Below are 21,136 nucleotides of genomic sequence, written 5' to 3' on the forward strand. Positions count from 1 at the left end.
GTCTCACAGGAGAACAGGGCTCTGAGCTGAAGTGCTCCCAGTCTCCCCCCAAGTTTGGAATATTGTAGATAAAGACCTGTTTCTTCTAATACTAATTGTTGGGTCATACACCAAGGTGCCACATGACCGAGAGACCCTGTTTTCTAGGTTCCATGTTGACGGGAATAATAAAAAGTTCTGGAAATGGATCATGGTGATGATTGCCCAACATTGTGAGTGCATTTAATACCACTGAACTATATACTTAAAAATGGTCAAAATGGTAAGTTTTATGTTATGTATTGAGTTGTATTATGTATTATGTTATGTATTGGACAGATGTCCAATTGTGTTTTTTGGACAAAATGTCCGTTTGTTTTTTTCCCATAAGATGGCCCTAGTAGTGTTTAGTTGTCTTTGACTTCCTTCCAAACAATTTTGTTAGGCTATATTGTGTGACAGCTGTCATATCAGCATGAATTTTTTTTAAAAAATCAAACTTAGTGAATTCTTGTGTAGCCATTGTAATATTGAAGATAGAAGAAAATATGCAGCATTTTTAGCATACTGTGCTTTCATGTTTCAAAAAAGGTAAAAATGCAACTGAAACACAAAAACAGGTTTGTGCAGTGTATGGAGGAGGTGCTGTGACTGATCAAATGTGGCAAAAGTGGTTTGTGAAGTTTCATGCTAGAGGTTGCTCACTGGATGTGGGGTCATGCTGGACAGGCTCCTCCAACCTTCAGCATTGGAGGGCTGGCTGGCGGGCCCCTGTCCAGAAGGAATGTGTATTGCTTTGGAAATAGATTGTAATTCCAAATACTTTGGCAGTTCCCTTCTTATCTCTTTTTGGGAGTGGCTTCTTATCCTGTGTGACTGCTTCTTGACCTTTTCTCTTTGCACATACACATTGAGGTAATGTAGTTTAGAGTCACGTGCAAGACACGTGCCCCCTTTGTCTGGGACCCCTTAAAACAAGTCTTGGTCTCAGGGAGATGTGATCCTGCTTCCCTGACCTGCCACCGCCAGTGCTCCCCGTACTGGGAGTGATAAAGGCTCCGTCTGCTCCACCCAGTCCTTGTGGTTTCTCTGGCTCCTCTGAAGGGGAGGTCAGGCTCCCCGGCCTCAGCCTCCTGCAGTACACGGGATGTTGCTCCGTAGTCGAATAGACAGTTGAAGTTAATAGTGATCAAATCAAGACATTAATTGAGAACAATCAACATTATACCACATGGGAGATAGCCAACATACTCAAAATATCCAAATCAATAAAGTTATTGGTGAAAATGAAAAATGTTTTTATTTTATAAAAAAATTTAATGTACTTTGTAGTCAATTCAATATATGCATATTATACCATAATTTTAAAAAACACTTAGATTAGTTAAAACTTTTTAAATTCACAATTCAGATTTACATGTTAACTCACTCCACAGTGAGTTGTCATATTGTGCAATTCAGTTTATAATCCAGGTCAAGAATATTTTATTGATACGTAGTTGCAACTTAATATTCAGGGGAAAATTTTTTGAGGAGGGGTGACAATACCCTACAGTATTCACCATGGTTTAAGTAATATGCTAAATTTACTTTGATTTTAATAGTTATGCCTGGGATTTGTCACAGGACAAGAAATGAATGGCCTGCACTGGCTGGGTGTCTCAGTTGGAACATTGTCCCATGCACCAAAATGTTACAAGTTTGATCCTCAGTCAGGGCAGTTACCTAGGTTGTGGGTTCCATCTCCAGTTGGGGTGCTTACAGAGGCAACCAATCAGTGCTTCTCTCCTACATTGATGTTTTTCTCTCTCTCATCAATAAATACATGTCCTCAGAGACTACCAGTCAAGATGGCAGCATATGCAGACATGGCTTGTGTCCATCCACAACCACACCAAAATCACAAGTAAAATATAGAACAATCATCACTCAGGACCATCAGAAATCAAGCTGAGCCCTGGCTGGTGTAGCTCAGTGGATTGAGCGCAGGCCTGCGAACCACACGATGGAGGTTCGATTCCCAGTTAGGGCACATGCCTGGGTTGCGGGCCAGTTCCCAGCAGGAGACACACGAGAGGCAACCATGCATTGATGTTTCTCTCCTCTCCTTCCCTTCCTCTCTAAGGATAAATAAAATCCTAAAAAAAAATAAATTAAGCTGAATGGAAGTCTGACAACTACAGAATTAAAGAAACCACATCCATTCAGACAGGTAGGAGGGGTGGAGACATGGAATAGCCTAGTCCCTCACCCATGTGCGGTGGACAAGAACTTGAGAGGGATTATCTCAGGAGTGAGGAGTCCCAGACCCACATGAGGCGCCCCAGCCAAGGTTTCCAGGGCCAGAAAGACAAGTCCCCATAAATTCTGGCTGCAAAAACCATCAGGGATTGACTCTGAGGAAGAAACTCCTGGGTCCCAAAGCAGTTTGCTGGGAAGAACCCACATGTGGACTCATCTGCTCAGACCCTCTCCCTCTGAGTCCCAGCACCAGGCTGGCCGCTTGAAGGGCACCAGTGTCATATGGGGAGAAACTGAAGTGTCTAGCATCAAGAAGAGCAGAGGCCATTGTCCCTTTTCTAAAACCTCCCCCCACAGAGCCAGTGATCTGGTGCCATATCTGAGACTCCATCAACTTGGCTCACACTCTTTGACCCGCCTTCAAGATCCCCAGAGACTGCACCCCACTCAATTTATGGGCTCACCCAAGCTGCTTTTCCATATGAATGGCTGCTCTTAGCTCATGCTTCACAACTTCCTAAATCCTCTCAAATAAGCAACAGCTGGCCTCAGTGAGCCCCAGGCCTGGCACTAGCAGCAGCCAGCCTAGATCCACAGCTTGACTTTGCCTTGGAATCTCCAAGCCCAGCACAAGTAGCAGCCATCTCAGATTGCTTTGTAATTCAAGCAGGGTGGCCCTGGGCAAAACACAGTAGGGACTGACCTTGGCCTGCACCACATAGGAAACCCCCAGGCCAGTGCACCCAGTGACAGCTACAGACCATATTGGAGCAACTCTGCCCCTGCACAGCTGATCCTCCATGGAGAGCAGAGGTTGATGGTAAGTGGTCACAGCCAATCCTTGCAGTCTACTGGCTTGAGTACATCCCTTCCATTGATCTGCCAATAGCAACCAAGTCTCAGATACAAGAGGAGGGTGTACACATCCCACAGAAAGGGCACATCTCAAGTACCCAGCTTGGGTGATAGGGGAGGCTATGCCTCTGGGCTTTACAGGATACCTACTGCATTAGGCCACACTATCAAGACACAGAGTCAAAGCAGCTCTACCTAATACATAGAAACAAACACAGGCCGGCTGCCAAATGAGCAATGAAACATGGACCAAATGAAAGAACAAATCAAAACTCCAGAAAAAGAGCTAAATGAAATGGAGATAAGCAATTTATCAGATGCAGAATTCAAAACACTGGTTATAAGGATGTTCGGGGAACTAAATGAGGACCTCAGCAGCATAAAAAAAAGATAAAGTCAAAAAGGAAGGATACACTAATTGAAATCAAAACAGTTTACAAGGAAACAAGAGTAGAATAGAAGAAGCTGAGAATCAAGTCAATGATTTGGAACATAACAATGCAAAAAACATCCAATCAGAATAACAAGACGAACAAAGAATCCAAAACAATGAGGATAGTGTAAGGAGCCTCTGGGACAATGTTAAGAGGTCCAATATTCACATCATAGGGGTTCCAGAGGCAAAGAGAAAGAGCAAGACTTTGGAAATCTATTTGAAAACATAATGAAAGAAAATTTCCCTAATTTGGTGGAGGAAATAGACATGCAAGTCCAGGAAGCACAGAGTCCCAAACAAGATGGATGCAAATAGGTCCACACCAAGACACATTGTAATAAAAGTGCCAAAGATTAAAGAGAAAGAGAATCTTAACAGCCGCAAGAGAAAAGCTGTTAGTTACCTAAAGGGAGTTCCCATAATACTGTCATCTGATTTCTTAAAAGAAACTGCAGGCTAGAAAAGATTGACAAGAAATATTCAGTCATGAAAAGCAGGGACCTGCAGCCAAGATTGCTCTACCCAGCGAAGCTGTCATTTAGAATTAAAGGGCAGATAAAGTGCTTCCCAGACAACAAAAACTAAAGGAGCTCATCATCACCAAACCATTATATGAAATGTTAAAGGGACCTATTTAAGAAAAGAAGAAGGACAGGAATAGAAGATGGTGGTGAGGTAAGTGGGAGCAGAGCCCACTTCCCCCTGCACACAGGTGGAACGCCTTGCTGATCTTCTGGGAAACAGAGTGAGCAGTCAGTGGTATCCCAGCATATATGAAGGTTGGAGGCCAAAATTGTAGAGGACCTTGAAAGACACTTGGTAAGGAGATTGCTTTGGGACTGTAAGGTCCCTGGGACCAGTGTAGGGACCAGGGCTGCTGCAGCCCCCTGGCCCGGTGGCTGCCAGCAGGTGCCAAAGGATCCTTGGCAGAGAGCCAAATCAACAGCCCCCTCCCCTGCCAAATGGGGACGATAGAGCGGCACCAGGATGGACCTGGATGCTTGAAGTTGCTGGAGGGAATAAAGACAAAGTGGGAGATACACAGTCTCAGGTGGTGTTCACTCATTGAGACTATGGACACTGGCTGGTTCATTACCAGGAAAATTTGGGAGCTGGTGATGCCTAGAGAAGGGGGGGCACACCCCAACCTAGATAGTCTCCAGTCTGGTTGGAAAGCTGGGCTGTGTGAGAGGTAGGGTGCTTGTTGGGGCAGCAGGCTTGCACAGAAGGATTTTGTTCAAAAAAAGGCTCTCAGTGCCTTTTTAGGGAACTATCCCATAGGGGCCACCATGGCCACAGCCTCCCATTCCCCCACCTCTGCCACAACCTTGGCTACGCACCTGGCCCCACCGCCCCTGAGGCCACAGCCATACCCCCGCCCCCATGCAGATGGCCTGGCTCCCTAAGAGGAAAGAGGAAGTGCGCCCCACAGAGGAGAGCAGCGGGGCATAGGGGGCTAGCAGTCCCCAGAAAAACTTATTTCAGTGGGGGAGCTGAACTACCCTGAAGAGACTTTGAGAGTTCCCAACACCTAGGACAGCAAAAAGTGAGAAAGTGGTGTGTGAGTTGCCCATAATTAGTGTATGTCAAGGACGGCACAACTGCTAGATTGAGGGAACTGGGCTGGAGGCTGGGCAACTGTGAAGACTGCAGCCCAGACGTGGCCCCTGTCCTTGAAAAACTATAGGAAAGGAGAAAAGCAAAGCCCAGTACTCCTCAGCCAGTAGCAGCCAGAAAGACCAGCAGAACTCGCTTGGCTGGTTTAAAGTCAGCAGGAGGATTTTTTTCCTTTTTTTTTTTTCTTTTTTAATTTCCGAGTGAGACAGTAAGACCTGGAGCTGTGAAAGGACCAGAGTCAGACCCAAAGACGGATGACAACACTAATCCCAACAACTGAGAAACTGAGACAAAATTCACTTTGCTATTCCAGAGGACTTGCATGTTGTTGTTTATTAGTATTAGTATTATTTCACTATTATATTAGTATTAGTATTATTTGTATTAGTATTAGTATTAGTATTATTTCACTATTTTTACTTCTTTCGTTTTATTAATTTACTTTCTGTTTAGTTATCTTTATTTTATTTGTTTGTTAAATTGCATTTTTGACTGGTTTTCCTTATTCTCTCTTTCATAGCTTATTTTAATTTCCCTTCATTCACTTCATTTGTGTTCCAATAGCACACTACTCTAGGTTGTGTACTACCTATTCTTGCTATTCAGATCATATAGATTCTGTCATATGATTGTTTTTCCAATGTTATTGTAAATAATTGTTCCACACAATTGTAAATACTACACAGCACCCCTCCCCAATCTTAGCCCATTTCAATGTCTTCTTTATTACTGTTGTGGTTAACTCTATTCTCTCATACACTATGCCAACTTTCTATCCTGTACTCTATGTCTCATAATCTGACCTCCCACAAAAGGTCTGTTTTCTGGATTCAACTCACAATCCTTCCAACATCTAACAAAAGTCTTATCTCTTTTCCAGCCTTTCTAAAAAGTGGCTAGTTAGTGAAATATCACTAACTAGTCAACACTATACTTATCCAAAGGATCTCCTATCTCTTCTCCACAGGTTGGTACTTTAAATCCTATAAAATACACTCCCAATGTCTTAATCCATTTAGCCTTCCCCCTCCAACTGATCACATAAGAGAGTAGGTGGGAGCTGTGAACATCAATATACCTGCTAGAAGAGAGCACCCATCAAAAAAGAAACCACCAACAGATAAGAAAGTAAGATGGAAGAAGAGTGAGTGGAAGCCACATTAACCTCCACACAGGACCAATCTGGAATTACAACTAAATGGTGCAGAAATTATCCAGAACAAACAACTGAACAATAGTGAGAGAGAAGCCATATAACCTTGGACAGACAGAAGAACCACTTCAACATGACCTGTCGGCACTTGCACAATAGCATACGAGATATGGTGGGTGTAGTGATGCTCAGTTAACCAGCTGGAGGGAAGGATCCACGAAAGAAAGGCCCAACAATATTCAAAACTCAAATACATCCAGAGAGTCAACATAAATGGCATAAAGTCCATCCCAAGAGCATGAAGTTCAGGAGATCAAAGAGAATGCACTTCTGAAACTCATGGATCTCCTAACATAGAAGTTCACATCACAAATCCAGGGAGTCAGAACAGATCAATGTAAGAAGCAGAGGCTAACAAAGAGAGTCTCACAAATAATGGGAATACAAGCAAACAAACCCCAAATGAAAGGAGGAAGCCTCAGAAAGAATGCTAAATAAAATAGAGGCAAGTCAATGATCAGATATTTAGTTTAAAGTAATGGTTATAAGGAAATGCAATGAGTTCACTGAGAATTACCAAAAACTATAGGGACACTACAATGAACTCATTGCAAACTATATCAACATGAAAAAGGAAATAGAAACTATCCACAAGGGCCAGGAGGAAATGAAGAATACAATTTCTGAATTGAAGAACACAGTAGAAGGAATCAAAAGGAGGCTAGATGAAGCAAAGGATTGAATAAGCAAGCTGGAGGAACAGTTAGAAAAAACACACCCAGAAAGAGCAAGAAAAGACAAAAAGATTCAGAAAGAATGAAGAGGGGTTAAGGGAAATGCAGATCAACATGAAACATAATAATATCTATATAATAGGGATGCCAGAAGGAGAGGAAGAAGAGCAAGGGATAGAAAACCTGTTTGAAAAGTAATGATGGAAAACTTCCCTAATTTAATGAGAGAAAAAGTCATACAAATCCAAGAAACACAGAGAGTCCCAACAAAGAGGAACCCAAAGAGGCCCACTTCAAGACACATCATAGTTGAAATGGCAAAATTTCAACACAGAGAGAGAATCTTAAAGGCATCAAGGGAGAAACAGTAAGTAACATACAAGGGAGCCCTGATAAGACTAGCATCTTACTTCTTAATGGAAATGCTTCAAGCCAGAAGGAAAGGGCAAGAAATATTCCAAATAATGAAAACCAGAGGCCTATAGCCAAGACTACTTTATCCAGCAAGGCTCTCAATTAAAGTAGAGGGTCAAATAAGGAGCTTCCCAGACAAAAGAAGTCTAAAAGAATACACCTCCATCAAAACAGTACTGTAAGAGATGATAAAGGGTCTGCTTTAAGAAAAGGATGGAAAAGAATGAGAGAGAAAGGACCTCATGCACAAAGGAAGTTAAATGGCAATAAATAAGTACCTATCAATAATAACCTTAAATGTTAATGGATTAAATGCTCCAATTAAAAGACATAGAATAGCTGAATGAATAAGAAAACATGATCCACATGTATGCTGCCTACAAGAGACCCATCTCAGAACAAAGACCTACACAGACAAAGTGAAGGGCTGGAAAAAAATATTCCAAGCACAAGGACAAGAAAAAAAGCCAGGGTCGTAAAACTCATATCAGACAAAATAGACTTCAAAACAAGGGCCATAAAGAGAGACCCAGAAGGTCACTTCATAATACTCAAGGGAAGAATCTATCAGGAAGACATAAACATTATAAATACATATACACTGCACATAGGAGCACCCAAATATATAAAAATATCTTGGAGGACTTCAAGAAAAATACTGAGATCAACACAGTTATACTAGAAGGTTCTAACACCCCACTGTCAAAAATGGATAGATTTTTCAAACAAAATATCAACAAAGATATTATAGCATTGAACAATATCCTGGATCAAATGGACTTAACTGATATATATATATAGAACCTCTCACCCCAAAGAAGCAAAATACACATTCTTTTCAAATGCACAAGTAACATTTTCAAAGATAGATCATATGATAGGTCATAAACAAGCCTCAACAAATTCAAGAAAATTGAAATCATATCAAGCATTTTCTCCAACCAAGGGCCTAAAACTAGAAACCAACCTCAAGAAAAAAACTCAAAAACACTCAAACTCATGGAGATTGAACAGCATGCTATTAAACAATGAATGGGTTAAGGATGAGATCAAAGAAGAAATAAAAATTTCTGTAAACAAATGAAAATAAACTCAAAACAATCCAAAGCTTATCAGACATGGTGAAGGCAATTCTGAGAGGGAAGTTCATAGTGATACAGGGCTACCTAAAAAAGACAGAAACATTTCAAGTAAACGACCTGACCCTACACCTACAAGAACTGGAGGAACAACAACAAAGACAGCCCAGAGCAAGTAGAAAGAAGGAAATAACCAAGATCAGAGCAGAGTTAAATGAAATAGAGAATAAAAGCGCAATTCTAAGGATCAATAAATCCAGGGACTGGTTCTTTGAAAAGGTAAACAAAATCAACAGGCCTTTAAGCAGACTCATCCAGCAAAAAAGAGTGGACCTAAATAAACACAATCAGAAATGAAAGTGTAGAGATTACAAGTGATACCACAGGAATACAAAGCACTGTAAGAAGTTACTACAAAGAACTATATGCCAAGGAATTTGAAAACTTAGGTGAAATGGACATATTTCTAGAAAAATATAATCTTCTAAAACTAAATGAAGAAGAAACAGAAAGCCTGAAAAGAACAATAACAGCTGATGAAATTGGAGCAGTAATAAAAAAAACTCTCAGCACATGAAAGCCTCGGACCAGACAATTTCACAGGCGAATTTTACAAAGCATTTAAGGAAGAGCTAACCCCTGTCCTTCACAGACTATTCCAAAAAATCCAAGAAGACAGAAGATTCCCAAACTCTTTTTATGAAATCAGCATCACCCTAATCCCAAAACCAGATAAAGATACGACAAAGAAAGAAAACCACAGGCCAATATCACTGATCAACATAGATGTCAAAATCCTCAACAAATGTTGGCAAATGGCATTCAGCAATACACTAAAAAGAGCATACACCATGATCAAGTGGGATTCATCCTAGGGATGCAAGGATGGTACAATATTCACAAACCGATAAACATAATATGTCACATCAATGAAAGGAAAGACAAAAGTCACATGATGATATCAATAAATGCAGAAAAAGCATTTGATAAGGTACAGTACCAATTTATGATAAAAACACTCAGCAAAGTGGGAAGAGAGCGACAATTCCTCAATATAATAAAGGCCATATATAAGAGACCTACAGCCAACATCATACTCAATGGGCAAAAACTAAAAGCTTTCCCACTAAGATCAGGAACAAGACAATAATGTTCGCTTTCACCACTCCTATTCAACATAGTATTGGAAGTGCTAGCCATAGCAATCAGACAAGAAGAAGAAATAAAAGGCATCCAAATTGGAAAGGAGGAAGCAAAATGTCATTGTCTGCAGATGACATAATAGTGTACATAGAAAATCCTACAGAGTCCCCCCAAATTACTGCACCTAATAAATGAATTTGGCAAAATAGTGGGATACAAAGTCAATATTCAGTCTATGGCCATACCACCTTGAATGAGCCCAATCTTGTCTGACAAAGTCAATATTCAGAAATCAAAGGCATTTTTGTACACCAGCAGTGAAATATCAGAAAGAGAAATCAGAAAAAAATTTAATGTGATATAGCAACAAGAAAAACAAAATACCTAGGAATAAACCTAACCAAAGAGGTAATAAACCTGTACTCAGAAAACTACACAACACTGAAGAAAGAAATTAAGGAAAACACCAACAGATGCATGTATGTACCATGTTCATGGATTGGAAGAATTAACATTATCAAAATGTCCATACTACCCAAAGCAATTTATAGATTCAATGCAATCCCTATTAAAGTCCAATGGCATATTTCACATACATAGAACAAACACTTCAAAAATTTATATGAAACCATAAATGACCCTGAATAGCTGCTGAAATTTTGAGAAAGAAGAGCAAAGTAAGAGGGGTTGTAGGGGACCAGTTTGTTTTAGTCTGGCAAATGTGACTCAGCTCTGTATGGAAAACCTACAGAAGAGAAGTGGTGGGCAGGATCCAGACCTTCAAACCAAGTTTTCCCATGGGAATCAGGCCTAGAAAATGCATACAGCTTGTTATGGCTTGCTCTTGCTAAAACTTCATCACCCTGGTCTAAAACAACAAATATGTATTGTCTATCTTCAAGGTAATTTCCAAAGTCTGTACGAGTTCTCCCAAGGACAGAGCTAATGAACTCATCACCATTCCCCTCTGCGTGGTATTTTCATTTCCTTGATTGTACCTAAAATGTAGACAATAATATTCTATGTAATCGATAATAAATCTTTCTCTGATGTAAGACCCCAGGAAAACAATAAAAGCCTGTCTAGTCAAGGGTTGGGGTGCTCCCCTCTTGAGGGAGTGGCTGAGGCACCATAGGCACTCTCCCCTTGAGAGAGTAGTCGTGCCTGTTCCCTTTTTCCACACAGGATTGTTGTCGCCTGTGCATTGATTCTCATCATCAACCACAACAGGCGGACTCTGCTGGTAAGGGTCTGCAACATCTGGTGCCCAGGAACAGGGACTAGAAGGCTATCAGCCAAGGCTATCTATCAGGATGTGGTCAACACACCAACCTGGTGGAACGCATGCAAAAGCCAAGGTAAGGGCTGACGACCCCGAGTGCTTTTCGGAGGGCGTAGGGTGTGTTGTATTTTAGGGAAAAGGGCTATTTTTCCAAGGTCACTTTCTCTGTGACTGCACTTTCTTTAGTAAGCAGAAGCCTTGCTCTCTCTCTGGCAATTGCCGCACCCCGTGGGCACAGGTCTAGCATTTAAGAGCTACAAGGGCACTCCCCACAACAAAGACACCTGTGACAGGATGAGTTGGACGTGGGCCAGGAAAGAACACTAGGTTTCCTGCCAACTGCAAGCAAAAGCCACACAATGAGAGGTACATTGTTAAAAAAAACACACAAAAAAAAACACTCACAAACCTATCCCCGTGGCACAATCCCCAATCAGGTTTTAGGCCTGGGAGAGAGAGCAATGAACTTTCCTTTCAATTAGCTTTTTTTACAAGCACCTCTGCTCATTCTTTTTTTAAAAGCTGCTTTTTGCAGCCCTTTTGATTCTGCCTTTTCCCTCCGCCTGCCTGTAAACAGAAAATCAAATAGTAAATGAGTGTTTCAGTTTCAACCATACTCCAATGATTGCTTTGAGAACTCAGAGTTAGTTAACAGGATTGTTTATGAGTGCCCTGGCACCGAAGGTAAGAGGCATCTCTTCCCTCCAGCTTGAGATCTCAAGCATTTCTACGTGAGTAGGGGCCTTGCGGAGGTGTCTGGGGTCAATCCCTGAGATGTGTAGGGGCCTCATAGGTACTTCTAATCACAGTTATTGAACTTTCGCCTCGTTCAGGGAGCGCGATATAAAGGTTGGTCACCTGGCGCTTCGAGCCCTCCCTCACAGTCTTAGACGCATGGGAAAAACCTGAAACCCATAAGGGGGGTTAGAGTACCCTGGATACCAGGCAGTCCTCCCTGACGGTTTTCACCAACAGTGCATTTTTGACCCACCACGCTATACTCCCCATTAGCTAATTAGTTAAGGTTTAGAACAAGCTGCGGAATCTGAAATGGCAGAAATCAAAAGTAAAAAAGAAGTCTTTTAACAACAAGAACATGCTCTCTAAAGAACAAGATCAATGTTTTATGCTAATTTAGCAGGGTTTTTAAAGCTACTAACTGTGTCCCTGATAAAGAATTTCTAGACTTAGCTATTTAGGAAAAAGTTGGGCAGAAGTGGAAACAGCACCAGGTGGTGTGAGATAAAGACTAGTGTCTCACTCCCTCCTTTAGAGGATTTAATTTGAAAATACTGGTTTGCTTGGATTTTATTTTTGTTTCTGTTTTAAAAGTAACATCTTAGTCTCAAAATGTTTTAATAGATAGAATGAGATCTCTAATATTGTTACATCGTAAAGATTCTACTCAGAAAGAATTTAAGTTGATTATTAAAGAAAGAAAAAGATCTCACTTCCCTCAGATAGTAAAAAATACAGGAACAAAAACAATGAGGAAATGTGTCTTTTAACCATTCTGAATCCTCTTTCTGAAGACCCAGGGACTGCTTCAGTCCTGGGAACAAGCTATGCTGAGCTTAGCATCTTCCCTCCCTCTTCTTCAACCTCCCTAAAAGTTTTCAAGGTCTCTAGATAGTGGGACAGCTCACTTCTGAGCACATTGCAAGAGTGCAATAATCACACACACACACACGCACACACACACAAGTAAATGTGTTTGCTAGTAAAAAAAACTGTCTCTGAAAGTTATAAAATGTGTTCATAAATTTGAACATGCTAATTACTTACTTTAGTTGTCACCAAAGTTAACAATTTTAATTAAATTAGGAAAATATATAGTTTTGTAGCAAAAGGTATAAATTATGGCATTTTATCTTGAAAATAAGTAGAATTAAATGGGAACTATTCTGAAGTTAATTATGTCTGAATGAGCTTAAAAACAGCAAACTAAAATGAGCTAGAAGAGTTGAAGAAGGATTGTGTAAGTTGAAGAGGGTCTGTGTAAGTGGAGACAGTCTGTGCAAGCTAAAAGAAGATTGTATTAGGGAAAAGAAAAAATAAAGATTTAGAAAGTAAATAAAAAGAAGGAAAGAAAGGAATTAAGAAAATAAAGGATTATGAAGGAGAAGGGTAAAAAGAAATAAAGTAAAAGGATATATACCACATTCATGTGTAGCATGGGAAGAAAGGCCCACCTGTTGCAAACTAGAAAGTCAAGGGTTAAGGGCTCAAAGCCAAGAGGAGCCCTCCCAGAAGGGCAAAAGTCGGACCCCCGAAGCTAAACAGAAAAAGTAATAGAAAAAGGTAAAAGACCGTTTCCTTTTCATTCCCAAGCTAAACAAATTATTAACAAATGCCCTGACTGTCAAGCCCTTACTAAGGCACCTCCATCCACAGGAGTTAACCCTCAAAGACTAAGTTCTCACATGATTTGGCAAAAAAATGTCACTCATTATGCTCCCTTTGGAAAATTCAAATACGTTCATATTTCTATGGATACTTACTCTGGTGCCCTACATGCATCTGCTTTGACAACAGAATCTGATAAAAATATACAAGCCCATTGGCTTGAGGCCTTTGGCCATTTAGGTCCGCCCCAGCCAATTAAAACTGATTCTGGCCCAGGATATCTTGCCCATTCTACTCAGGTTTTTCTCCAGCATTGGAATATCCAACATAAAACAGGAATACTTTATAATCTAACTAATTAGGCAATTGTTAAGCAGGCACATCATACCTTTAAAAATCTTCTTAAAAAACAAAAAGGGGGAGTCAGAAGTCTACCCCCCAAAATTTGATTATGTTAGGTATGTTTACCTATCATTTTCTAAACTGTAATGAATCACTCTGTACTCCAACTGAGAAACATTTTCAGAAGAAAGAACCAAAGTCATCTTATCCTCAAGTTTTATACAGAGATCTGCTGGGATACAGTACTTGGCAGAGTCCTGTAGATCTCTTAACATGGGGAAGTGGGTATGCATGTGTTTCCATCCGTACAGGTCCTGTCTGGCTTGCAGCTAAAAGGGTGAAGCTTTATAACAAAACAGACATCAAGCTGTGCTTCCTGGAGATGAAAACTGATCAGCTAGCAGACCAGGTGGCCCAGCTGACACTGGCCAACTAGAAGAAAACAAGCACTGGGTTCTGGTGCCAAAAAATGCAGTTTATGTTGCTAAGTATTTACTAGTTTATTTTTCTGTTCTTATTGACACTTTGTGTTTTCCTTTAAAGGAGCAACTTTATGCAGCAAGCAAAGAGCAATACAGTAATTACTATCAGTTTTCCATAGTAACTATAATTGGCCTGCATACCCAAGAGAGGATTTATCATACTCTCAATCCCTCTCCTATTCCTCCTTGTACTTTATACATAAGCCACAGAGACTCAGTCTCTTGGTCTTTGTGTAGAGGACCGAATACTACTATTGCTTTTCTCCCCAAAAGTCCTTTTGTAGTGGAGAACTGGAGAGCTAATTGGAGGGTACTGGTTAAAGTTGGCACAACAATAGCTTCAGCTCTGCCTGAAATCCCATATCCTAATATGTGGTGGGAGGGGCCTGTTACTGGGGCACCTATTATCAGAATTGTTCCTCCCAACCACACTAGCCCTTGACATTACAATTCTTGGAAAATGGGCTTGCCTTTTATTACTAGAATGCATCTGTATATAAGAATTGTATGTGACCCCAAAGATGTTTTTTATCAAATTGACCCTCTAAAACAAGATTGGGTCACAGTTTGTACCTCTCACCCTTACTTGTTTTTGGCAACTCCAGGGACAGCTCAAGTCTTTTATAGCAAATCAACAAAAATTTATTCTTTGCCTGTTCCTGCAGGCTCCATATATGCCAGCTGTCTTACTCATCTCAATATTACTCAGTTAAGCCTCACTACAGTTTATTGTTAGAAGAAAAACTCAGATATGGGTGCCAGTGAATGCAACCAGAGAATGGGAAGATCCGCATGGCTGAATAGCGCTCAACAACACACTGGCCTCTTCAAGAGTCCAATGGTTTGTTGACACTTTAATTGCATTTATTTATTTATTTATTTTTTAAAAATATTTTCTTGATTACGCCATTACAGTTGTCCCATTTCCCCCTTCACTCTCCTCCACCCTGCACACCCCTCCCCCATCATTCCCCCCTTTTGTTCATTTATCGTCTCTGGTATAGTTGTCGCAGCTACTGCAGCCACAGCAACCGCTGCCCTCATTGGGTCAGTTCAAACTGCTCATACTGTTGATGTTCTCTTAACCAACTCCACTTTAGAAATGCTTCAACAGGCCCAGATTAATCAAGAAATCCTGACTCGACTTTCTGCAGTTGAATCAGCGCTCAACTGGATCGGTGAATGCCAGGATGCGCTAGTGACCCGTCAGCAGCTGACCTGTGATCCTGGTTTCTCCAAACTGTGTGTCACCCCACCACGATGGAACTCCAGCCAATACTCCTGGAGTGATATTCAACATCATCTAAGAGGAGTTTTTTCTACTAATTTAAAGGGACAAATCAATAAACTGCAACTGGAGTTACACCAACAATTGCAGGACATTCAATGCTTAACTAAGCAGGAGACTGATTTTAATGATGTTTTGTGTATTGCAATGCATTTACAAATTATTTGCCCAGGGTCACAAAAGAGACCAGCAAGTAGCAACTCTTGTGGGATTTGTCACCACAACAGCCTTAACAAGAAAAAAAGAAAAAGAAAAAGAAAAGAAAAGGGGGAATTGTAGAGGACCAGTTTGTTTAAGCCTGGCAAATGTGACTCAGCTCTGTATGGAAAACCTACAGAAGAGAAGTGGTGGGCAGGAGCCAGACCTTCAAACCAAGTTTTCCCGTGGGAATCAGGCCTAGAAAATGCATACAGCTTGTTATGGCTTGCTCTTGCTAAAACTCCATCACCCTGGTCTAAAACGACAAATATGTATTGTCTATCTTCAAGGTAATTTCCAAAGCCTGTACGAGTTCTCCCAAGGACAGAGCTAATGAGCTCATCACCATTCCCCTCTGCATGTTATTTTCATTTCCTTGATTGTACCTAAAATGTAGACAATAATATTCTATGTAATCGATAATAAATCTTTCTCTGATGTAAGACCCCAGGAAAACAATAAAAGCCTGTCTAGGCAAGGGTTGGGGTGCTCCCCTCTTGAGGGAGTGGCCAAGGCACCCATAGGCACTCTCCCCTTGAGAGAGTAGTCGTGCCTGTTCCCTTTTTCCACACAGGATTGTTGTCGCCTATGCATTGATTCTCATCATCAACCACAACAGGCAGACTCTGCTGGACAGGGTCTGCTACAAGGGATCACAAAACCTGATACCAAACTATACTACAAGGCCACTGTAATCAAAACAACCTGATACTGGCATAAGAATAGACACACACTAATGGGCAGAAGCATAAAATGGAATAAAAATAGCCCTTCAACAAATGGTGTTGGGAGACCTGGATGGCTACATGCAAAAAAATGAAACTTTATTACACCATACACAAAAATAAATTCAAGATGGATAAAAGACTTAAATATAAGTCATGACACCATAAGAGTCTAGAAGAAAACATAGGCAGGAAAATCTCAGATATTCCACGCAGCAATATTTTCACCAATATGTCCCCTAGAGCAAGGGACATAAAGAAAAGAAAAAAAAAAAGGGATCTCATCAAAATAAAAAGCTTCTGCACAGCTAAAGAAAATAGCATTAAAGTGAAAAGAGAACCAACCATATGAGAAAACACATTTGCCAATGATACCTCGGACAAGGGTTTGATCTCCACAATATATAAAGAACTTACATGACTCCATTCCAGGAAGACAAACAACCTAATTAAAAACTGGACAAAAAACCTGAACAGACACTTCTCCACAGAAGACATACAGAGGGACCAGAGACCTATGAAAAGATGCTCAGCATCACTAGCCATCAGAGAGATGCAGATTAAAACCACAATGAGATATCACTCCACACCAGTGAGAATGGCCAACATAAACAAATCAACAAACAACAACTGTTGGAGAGAATGTGGAGAAAAGGGAACCCTAGTGCACTGTTGGTGGGAATTCAGACTGATGCAGCCACTGTGGAAAACAGTATGGGATTTCCTCAGAAAACAAAAAATGGAACTGCCTTTCGACCTGGTAGTTCTGCTGCTGGGATTATATCCTAAGAACCCTGAAACACCAATCCATAAGAACCTATGCACCCCAATGTTCACAGCAGTACAATTTACAATAGCCAAGTGCTGGAAGCAACCTAAGTGCCTATCACTAAGTGAATGGGTCAAAAAACGATGGTACATTTACATGATGGAATACTATGCAGCAGAAAGAAAGAAGGAGCTCCAATGCTTTGCGACAACATGGGTGGAACTAGAGAGCATTATGCTGAGTGACATAGCCAGGCAGTGAGAGACAAATACCATACGATCATCCGTATAAATGGAACCTAATAAACAAATCAAACAAGCAAGCAAAATATAATCAGAGACATTGAAATTAAGAACAATCTGACAGAGGGGAGGTGGGAGGGGATAGTGGGAGGAAAGGGGAGAAGTGGTTTCCGGAACAACTATAGGGGATATACGGACAAAGGGGCGGGGGTGGAATCAGGGGAAGGAGGGAGGGATGGCTTGGTTGTAGAGGGAATGGGGGAGGGGTGGGCGTGAAATGCAGACAACTGTACTTGAGCAATAAAATCGAAGAAAAAGAAAAAGAAAAGAAAATAAAGAAGAAGAGCAAAACTAGGAACAACAAAATGTCAATAAACACATATCTATCAATAACTGAATCTAAAACCAAACTAAGCAAACAAAAAGAATAGAGACAGAATCATGGATATGGAGAGGGTTTTGATGGTTCCCACATGGAAGGAGGTTTGGGGACTGGGTGAAGAGGTGAGGGGATTAAGAAGTACAAATAGGTAGTTACAGAATAGCCATGGGGATGTAAAATACAGTATAGGAAATGGAGTAGTCATAGAACTTACATGCATGACCCCTGGACACAAACAATGTTATAGGGATTGTCTGAGGGAATGGGCGTGCTCGGTGGAAGGGGGCAAAGGAGAATATCTCTGGACAACTGTACTACATAATCAATGAAATTTAATTAAGAATGAAAATTAAAAATTAAATGAAATAAATATATGTGTTCAGGTGAGGATTGAAAAAAAGAAAAAGAAATGAATGGCCCTGGGGATGAAATATTACAAAATTCTGTTGTAGCAATGCATACATTTTTCTTTAATGTCACTATTCACTTTTATTTTTTAAATGCTGAATTATACTCCTTTATATAGGACAATGTTCTTTGTAGGTGTTTCTCCCCTGTGTACCATAATCCTGTTCAAGAAAAATAATGCCCGCGTCAGCTCTCAGAGTTTGCAGCCTGTGCGGACTGCCAAGGCCAGACCCAGCGGCAGTGCTCAGACATGGGCGCGCATGGGGGATGGGCAGGGAGAAGGCCCGGCGCCATTTTGGTGAAAATAGCCTATTATGTTAACTGACATATAGTAGATCCCCAAGTAGTTTTTGTTTGCCTTTTGGGGGTTTAGCGTGCACTTTGTGGTTCTGCCAAGCCTGAATGGCTGGAATTTCACAATGAGAGGGGGAATAAAACAACAGGTCCTGACAGAAATTTTCAACAATAGGGGAAGGTTTTCCTGTTTGTTGTTATCGCTTTTAATGATGAATGTAACTGTGAGTCATAGAAATGTCATATTTCTTTAAAGTTAAGAAGCATTTTAAACTTATTTGAGGAGTAGCTGACACACCCTTGGCAAATAACTCGTGTATTTTCAACCTCTCTGTTCATATAATGATCAATTCTGAAAGTGCTCATTAATTATTACATCTTTCTGAGAGCAATTTCTTTAAGATTATACATTCCAGATGAAATGTATGTATTCCAGCTTTCATGAACAGAAATATGTTAAAATAATATTCATTAATAAAATTACAGTAAAAAATGTGATATTTTCAATGAGTTTTGGCACGTTTGCTTTCTTTTTAGAAACATGTCTTTATAGGGCTTAGACCCAGAAGAGGTTGCTAAACACTCTATCTAAATGCCGTTTTTGCCCTAGTAAAGCCATCAGTGGGCTTCTCTGTTCCTAGAAGTTATGCACACCACCCGAAGGGCATAGATTCTTTTCCAGTTGTTTCAATAAGAAGCGCAATGAATGGATACAAGTACATGCGCACACACACCCCTTTGTAATTGATCATGGCTGGAAACCTCTAGAGTCAATGCCAGGAAAAAGAAGAGCAGGGAATGGGAAGGGGCACAGAACAGGGACTGCCCATGCAAATGTGGCCTGGGGAGAAATGTCCCAGAGTGGAAGGATGGGACAGAGGGCAGTGAACATCACAGACACAGGCAAGGGCAGAAATCTCTGAAGACCAGAAGGAAGAAGCCCTTAACTTGGGAATACTGGCCCCCACTTTGCCTTGGCTACCCGAATACCACTTTGTTTTTCTCCTCTTTTCACCTCCACTCCATTCTCTTCCTTGCCCCCCTCTTCTGCCTTCTTGCCTCTCTCCTCTGCCTTGTCTTAGGTTTATCAGTGGTCCTTAAGACGATGCTTAGCCAGTACTTCAGCAGCCTTTCAAAAGGCAAGCTTCAGACCACTCCTCCTTTCGGGGGACCCTGGTTGTGGATGGGATGGGGTGCTGCTGAGCAGCTGTTCAAGATCGTGCCATCAGCCACCAGCCTGGGACCCACTCTGCCCCATGTACAGAGGCTGCTGCCCCCCTTGTAGAATATAGCTCTTCAGCCACAGCTGGTGTGGCTCAGTCGGTTGGAGCTCTGTCCCAGCAAAGTGAAAGGTCGCTTGTTCGATTTCTGATCAGGGCACATGCCTGGGCTGCAGCCCCAGTCCCCAGCTTGGGTGTATGTGAGAGGCAACCAATTGATGTTTCTCTCCCTCTTTCTCCTTTCTTTCCCCTATCTATAAAAATAAATACATAAAATCTTTACAAATTTTTTTTACAAAAAGAAAATAACTCTTCATAGTCAATTGCAGGAAGAAAACTAGAAATCTAGGCTCAGAATCCAAAATATTAAGTTCCAGTCCTCAATGCCATCAACTAGTTGAGCAACCACACAACTCTTTGCCCCTCTGTGGACCTCAGTTTGCTCATTTGGAAGGCAAAGGATCTGGTTCGTGCCAGAGCTGACTCTATAATTACTACCTGTGAAGTCAAATGTGCTTGGCACTTGGCAGTGAGGTCTGTTTTACATAACCTGTTCTACCAACTAAACACTGTCCTTCAAAAAACCAGTGCCCTTTCACAGAGGATGTAATGCTTTCTGTTTTTTTTTTTTTTAACATGCTCTCTCTGTGAGAGGACTGTGCGGATCTGACTTGAGGGTGCACTCTGAAAATGACCATATCACCTCTTTAAATGGTGCCCCAAGGAGCCTATATCAGTTCCCTAGCTAAGCTACTCCAATTATTTAATAATCACTTACAGCAAATTCTTTATTCCATGTAACCCAAGCTCATTCTTTGACAGTTTCCTCTTCTCTTGGCTTCAGTAGAGGTAGGTCGGTGTCCCCCCCAACATTTCAGAGACTGTAAAATAAAACATGATACTTGCTGTGCCTGCCAGAGGTCCCTCCTAGATTCAACTAAACACAGACTCAGAAGCCTTGCAGAAGCCACACTTAGCCTTAGTCAAATCAAAAAGTCATAGCAAGGAGCCACAGCTGGCCAGCATGGCAGCATTAAGAGTTCACCTCATAGGCGTTCTGGTCTCGGTCTGGCATAGCATTCAGCTCAGGTGCAGGGAGCTAAGATTCACGTTGCTCATGTGCTGTAAGAGCTTCTGTGGCTTAGAAGCCATTCTGTTTTGTAATAGCTCTAGGGGTATGGTTTCCAGGTTCCTGACAAAAGACTTAAGTACAGTTCAAAAAGTCATTATACTCAGGCCCGAAGGATGCTGCCCAGCTAGGTCTGTGTAGTTCATGGAAAGCAATACTGTCAAACACACTGTATTGTTCCCATTTGGACACTGGTACTCAGAGAAGTGATAATAAGTGATGGAGCCAAGATCTCCTGAATTCAAGCTCCACTGTTCTTTCTATTACATCATAACTGCCTCATTTTGAAAGGAATTTTTGATCTTCACTGCGACTATGACATAGTCTTAATAATTTAATTATATTTAAAAGAAATGTAATTTCTTTTTATCAGCTGAT

Source organism: Sturnira hondurensis, unplaced genomic scaffold (assembly GCF_014824575.4).
Source record: "Sturnira hondurensis isolate 20B ecotype Veracruz unplaced genomic scaffold, ASM1482457v3 Scaffold0021765, whole genome shotgun sequence".
Lineage (NCBI taxonomy): Eukaryota > Metazoa > Chordata > Mammalia > Chiroptera > Phyllostomidae > Sturnira > Sturnira hondurensis.